Below are 7,050 nucleotides of genomic sequence, written 5' to 3'. Positions count from 1 at the left end.
TCAGTGGTTGGAGCCCACCCCAGATGATGACCTGTAGGTCGAAACGCGTCGGGAGGACTCCGCCACTGCCTATTTCCTCTGATATGCTTTGTTGATCACTTTGGAAATGTGAGTTTGAACTATTTTTATTAAAGGTCTTTTTTTTAAAAAACGTTATTATGCCATGTTGGCTTTGTTTCTTCATCTTCCATGCCTGAGCTGTTGTCGGAGTTGTCCATGTATATGAAAAACAGTGATTACACCCAGTCGTCTGTATGAACCGTATGTGGCACGATTGGAACACCTAATTTGGGACTACTTTAGCCGAGATTACAAGCTCTTGTTGACCCCTGAGGCGTATGTCTGCTTGGGTCATATTCATCCGGTAAGCCTGCACTTCGCAAGGTGGTGGGAGCGTCACAGGGTGGAACATCTTTTTGGTCACAACAACACAGGATCTCGGTTGATACCGTAGCACATTGGGACTGATATCTTGCACGCCTCATTATGGACTTTATCACCTTTACTAGTTATACTTCTATGTGTTTATGCTGATTGGTTTTTGTTTTGTTTCTCTCTTCACTGGGACAAGCATTTATACAGTTTTCAATTGATTTTATGCACACATTTACAGGTTGTCACTTTTTATTTTATCATTTTTTTGATATATATACCAGTATTATCCCCATCTCTTTTGGGGTCACACTACACTTATTTGCTACACATGTGTGCACATACGTTTGTATTTTGTTATATCACTTTAAGAGTTATATACATACACTGCATGGCCTCCCTGATCCTGCAAAGCCGATGGAAGGATCCTTGTATTCGTCCGATCAAGGAGAGAGATCATTACTGGCTGGCAACCCTCCTTGATCCACGTTACAAGGGTAAGGTTGCGGACCTTATCTTGCCATCGCAGAGGGAGCAGAGGATGAAACATTTTTGGGAGGCCTTGCAGAAAGGTCTGTGCAATGCGTTCCCAGAGACTGGGAGGTTACAAATTCCTGGTCAACGTGTTGCTGAGGCTTCGGTTAGTAACAGAAGGAGCAGTGGAGAAGGTGTCTCTCTGACCGATGTGTTCAGGCAATTTTTTAGTCCGCAGCCCCAAGGTATGATTGGTTCTCGCAACCATCGCCAGCGCCTAATTTACATGGTGCAGGAATACCTAGGGGCAAGGTCAGACTTGGACACCTTTCCCACCAAAAATCCTCTGGGGTTACTGGGTCTTGAGGATGGATCACTGGCCAGAGCTTGCGCAGTATGCAATTGAGCTACTGGCCTGTCCTGCATCCAGCGTTCTTTCGGAATGCACATTCAGTGCTGCTGGAGGCTTTGTAGCCAATCACAGGGTGCACCTGTCCACCGACTCGTTTGATTGACCGACCGTCATAAAAATAGGCCCAATAAAATGAGGCCCAATTTTTCAGCCCCTGGTTAACAGGGGCGTGTAATTACAATTTTTGCTGCAATATTTTGCAGGAGGGTTCATTGCTGCGCTCAACTACAATATTTGTGAGTGGTTGTAGTGTTGTGGCATCAGCACCAGTGCCTAAGGTCCAATTTTTCAGCCCCTGTTTTACAGGGGCATGTAATTACAGTTTTTGATGCAATACTTTGTAGCAGCCTAGAGCATTTGTGAGGTGTTGCAGTGTTGTGGCACCAGTGCCTAAGGCCCAATTTTTGTGCCCCTGTTCAAGTGCATGTAATTACAATTCTTGATATAATATTTCACAGCAGGGCCCATTCCAGCGCCCACTAAGAGTAACTGTGAGGACTTACAGTGTTATGGCACCACCATCCCCAAAGACCCAATTTTTCTTCCACTGTGCAACAATGGCATGTAATTACAATTCTTGATATAATAGTTCACAGCAGGGCGTTTCGGCGCTCACCAAGAGTCACTTTGAGGGCTTACAGTGTTGTGGCAACACCAACACCTTAGGCCCAAATTTCTGCAGAGCACATAGGGCAGGCCCCTACTTTCAAACATCCAACTTACACATGTCTCCTACTTGCAAACGGAAGGAGACAATAGGAAGCGAGATTAAATCTACCCCTAGAAAGGGAAATTCTCTCCTGTAATGATATGGGAAAAACTTGTCTCCTTCTCAACTGATGCTTTATCCCAATCCTTGTTTTACTAAAAACCCCAAGTTTTCAAAAAACATTTGTCATTGGGACAGAAAGTGAGCTGAAATCTTCTGAAGAGGTGCACAGACAGCAAAAAAATGTTACAGGGGTGATGACCCTTCCCTATGTTTTCCAAAAAGCTTAAAAATAGATTTCCTGGTGCCTCCATGGCAGCATACCAGTGATAACTTCGCCCCGGAGTCCTCCCCTCAGGATAGTTACAAGCTTATAAAAAGGAAACCCATATCCCCCCCTAGCATTCTCCTTTTTTTCCTCATACCTGATGGATAGTTTTGTATGTGTTCTTACCTCTGCCTGGCGCAGCTTCCGTCTGGGTTCCGGCCTCTCCCAAACGCAGTCCCCTGTCTTGGGTTGCTAACAGCACTGAAAAAAGGGGAGCCCCTTCTGAGGGTCTTTTGGGGCAGCAGCAACAGCTTCATAAATTGGGGCTTCAGTTCTGCAGACAGACTATGCTGGTCTTTGAAGGCAGGTAGGGGCTCTTTCTGAGTCTATTTTCCTTTGCTTCCCTTTTCCCCTTCCCCCTCTCCATTTAAGCTCAAACAAGCTAAAGGTGGCAGGCTCTGATAAAATTGTCCTCCCTGGGAGTGATCCTGCAACTCTACCATTTCAACTTAGTAAGTGGTCTATTCCTTACCTTTCTCAGGGATGTATGTGGGTAGGTGTGTGTGTGTATGTATGTATGTGTATATATATATATATATATGTGTATATGTGTACGTATGTGTTTCATTTATTTAATTTCATTGAGTGTTTAAACCTTTGTGTAGTTTGTATACTTTGGTATGCGGTAAGGATTAGTCAAAATGTTTGTGATTGTACATATGTGTATGTATGCATGTATGTATATATATATGTGTGTGTGTGTGTGTGTGTATATATATATATATATATATATATATATATATATATATATATATATATATATATCTATCTATATAATTCTAGGAAATATGGGGTCTTTGGGGAATATTTCCTTTTTTCGCTTGCAGTTAGTTAAAAATATATATATATCATCTGTAATAAAGAAAAATAATATATAAAAAAAAAAGTTCGTAGAATTAGATAATGACTTTTTTATTTCTTTCCTGTCCATTCTTTTAGCTTCTATTTCAGTCACCTTTTCCGCCATTACTTGCCTTCACAATTATGAGCCAGCCGCCGTTTGACCAAGACCCTCGCTTTCTTAGGAAAGGGCACATACATACTTTATAATAAAAAAAAAAGAATAAAGGAATTAGACTAAAAGAGTGCCTTGGGCTGTTACTCTCGTTTCAGCCCTATACACCAGAACACGTCTAACCAGACTTCTGGCCACCAAAGTGGACGCTCCCGTCCAAGCTCAAGACACAGCCGTTCGTCTAGCGCTCATCATCAGTCTAAAAGGTCATCCTCCAAAAGGCAGCAGTCAAGCAGCCCATCCAGACGAGAGATCAAAGAGTGTAGGGCATGTGGAGCGATGCCTTTACCAGATAAACATATCTGCCAAAATTGCTTGCAGGGTTATGTGATTCTCCCCTCTCCGCAGGGTTCCTCTGGCAGCCAGGTTCAGTCTCCTGAGTTATCCATTCCTGGCCCGTCTTTTGCAGCCCCTGCAGGTGCTACATCAAGCCCACCTACCCGAGCTGGAGACAAAAGTGACTCGGAGGACTCCATAGATGAATCGGATCCGTGTGGATTCCATTTTTTCGCTAGCGCAACCATTTGTATTGGCGGTTAAACAAGCCATCGGTTGGGAAGAAGCAGTAGAGCCTCCAGAAAAAAAAAAAGCAGCAAAGACTTTCTTTTCTTTCCTAAATAAAAAACAAAATTGTTTCCCCTTTCCTGGAGGAATTGAAAGATCTAGAGGAGGGTGAATGGAAAAAGCGGACAAACGTTTTTCCTTGAATAGGGGCGGATTCGGATGCGGCTTTCCTGGACACTTCTCCGGTAGTTGACGTGGCGGTAGTGCGGCTAGCAAAGAATATTACCCTTCCTATGGAAGATTCGGCTTCCTTTAAGGACCCATTGGATAGACGAATAGATGCGGACCTGAAGAAGGCCTACCAGTTGGCTGGCCGAGCCTGTAGACCAGCGGTGGCCCTGGCTTCAGTCTCCAATGCGGTCAAAGTGTGGACGGAGAATATCGAGGAGGCTATTCGAGAAGATGTCCCCAAAGATGATATTATTAAAGCTTTGGATAAGCTTAAAATATCGGCAGATTTTATTGGAGAGGCTGCAATAGACACCATGAGATATTCAGCCAGGGCAATGTTCCATGCTGTCATGGCCAAAAGAGCATTGTGGCTAAAGCCGTGGGCAGCGGATGTGGCATCCAAACAAAATTGGTGCAAAATCCTGTTTGATGGGAAGGCCCTCTTCGGAGAGGGGCTGGAAAAGGCAATCTCGAGAATGACTGGAGGAAAATCAGGGTTGCTCCCCCAGGATAGAAGGGTTAGGCATTCGAGTGGTGTCGTCTAAATATCAGTGGTCTAGAAATAGAAATTCCAGCAACTTCCAGCAAAGTAGGGACTCCAAAAGGACTTGGAGAAGCACTCAGGCTACTTTCTTGAAAACAAATAAGCAAAGAAGTCTCCCCAGCACCCAGGAGGGTGCAAAGTCCTTTTGACAAGAGGCCATCCCCACCAGTAGGGGCCAGATTGAAGGAGTTTGCAGAAGCTGGCTGCACAGATGCAGGGACCCGTAGGTGGTATCTACGGTCAGGTTCGGACATTTTTGGACGTTCCAAGAATTCACCTCAAAAGGCAGAAGCTCTGCAAAGTTACCTTCAACTCCTGCTGGTGCAACAAGTGGTGATACCTGTCCTTCCCTCCGAAAGATTCACAGGGTTCTACTCTCCTCTTTTTCTTACCCCCAAAAGGGGTGGAGAGTGGAGCGGTAGTGGATCTGAAAAGGTTAAATCGATTTATTCTGTTGGAATCCTTCAAGATGGAATCATTACAGACGATCATACAGGCAGTTCAACCAGGAGACTGGATGATCTCGGTGGATTTGCAAAATGCGTATTTCCATGTGCCCATGCTGCCTGCCTTCCAAAGGTTTTTGAGGGTGGCAGTAAGATCAACTCACGTTCAATTTCAGTGCCTTCCTTTTGGTCTGTGCACATCGCCAAGAATATTCTCAAAGGTGTTGATTGCAGTTCTAGCACCCCTCAGAGAGAAGGGACTTCGAGTTTTCCACTATCTGGATGGCATCCTATTGCTAGCATACAGTTCAGACCAATTGGTAGAGCACAGGCAAATTCTTCTGTCCACTCTGAAAGAGTTCGGGTGGCTAATAAACACAGGGAAGAGGGCCCTGATCCCGACGCAACCAATGATTTATCTAGGTGCCCTCTTCGACACCAAGGCAGGCACAGTTTTACACGCCTTTTGCAAGTCCATTGGACAAAGGTTTACATTGGGCGCACGGCCCTATGGCAGCATTTGTATTATTACATTAGCAGGCCTTTGTTCTTTCCTCTTTAGATTGTCAGGAATGGGTGGAACGCATTATTATTGAGGCGTGGAACGCACGCCAGGCCGCCACCTTACTATAACCGGAAGTGGGGCCGTTACCATCCCCAATTATGCCTCTTGTATCTAATACATTGGATATATAGGTGGAACGCACAAAAAACGGAGGCGTGGCACGCACGCCCGTCCACCATTTTGGGTGTACCGGAAGTGGGCATGATTGCAACACATGGGGGAATGGTATCACTTTATTGTGTAAGTACTTATATAAGGCAGTGTGTCAGTGGTTGGAGCCCACCCCAGATGATGACCTGTAGGTCGAAACGCGTCGGGAGGACTCCGCCACTGCCTATTTCCTCTGATATGCTTTGTTGATCACTTTGGAAATGTGAGTTTGAACTATTTTTATTAAAGGTCTTTTTTTTTAAAAACGTTATTATGCCATGTTGGCTTTGTTTCTTCATCTTCCATGCCTGAGCTGTTGTCGGAGTTGTCCATGTATATGAAAAACAGTGATTACACCCAGTCGTCTGTATGAACCGTATGTGGCACGATTGGAACACCTAATTTGGGGCTACTTTAGCCGAGATTACAAGCTCTTGTTGACCCCTGAGGCGTATGTCTGCTTGGGTCATATTCATCCGGTAAGCCTGCACTTCGCAAGGTGGTGGGAGCGTCACAGGGTGGAACATCTTTTTGGTCACAACAACACAGGATCTCGGTTGATACCGTAGCACATTGGGACTGATATCTTGCACGCCTCATTATGGACTTTATCACCTTTACTAGTTATACTTCTATGTGTTTATGCTGATTGGTTTTTGTTTTGTTTCTCTCTTCACTGGGACAAGCATTTATACAGTTTTCAATTGATTTTATGCACACATTTACAGGTTGTCACTTTTTATTTTATCATTTTTTTGATATATATACCAGTATTATCCCCATCTCTTTTGGGGTCACACTACACTTATTTGCTACACATGTGTGCACATACGTTTGTATTTTGTTATATCACTTTAAGAGTTATATACATACACTGCATGGCCTCCCTGATCCTGCAAAGCCGATGGAAGGATCCTTGTATTCGTCCGATCAAGGAGAGAGATCATTACTGGCTGGCAACCCTCCTTGATCCACGTTACAAGGGTAAGGTTGCGGACCTTATCTTGCCATCGCAGAGGGAGCAGAGGATGAAACATTTTTGGGAGGCCTTGCAGAAAGGTCTGTGCAATGCGTTCCCAGAGACTGGGAGGTTACAAATTCCTGGTCAACGTGTTGCTGAGGCTTCGGTTAGTAACAGAAGGAGCAGTGGAGAAGGTGTCTCTCTGACCGATGTGTTCAGGCAATTTTTTAGTCCGCAGCCCCAAGGTATGATTGGTTCTCGCAACCATCGCCAGCGCCTAATTTACATGGTGCAGGAATACCTAGGGGCAAGGTCAGACTTGGACACCTTTCCCACCAA

This window comes from Lithobates pipiens, unplaced genomic scaffold, assembly GCF_037356315.1.
Source record: "Lithobates pipiens isolate NorthernLeopardFrog02 unplaced genomic scaffold, aLitPip1_a1.2 Scaffold_18, whole genome shotgun sequence".
Taxonomy (NCBI): domain Eukaryota; kingdom Metazoa; phylum Chordata; class Amphibia; order Anura; family Ranidae; genus Lithobates; species Lithobates pipiens.
Note: the sequence above shows the minus strand (reverse complement) of the source record.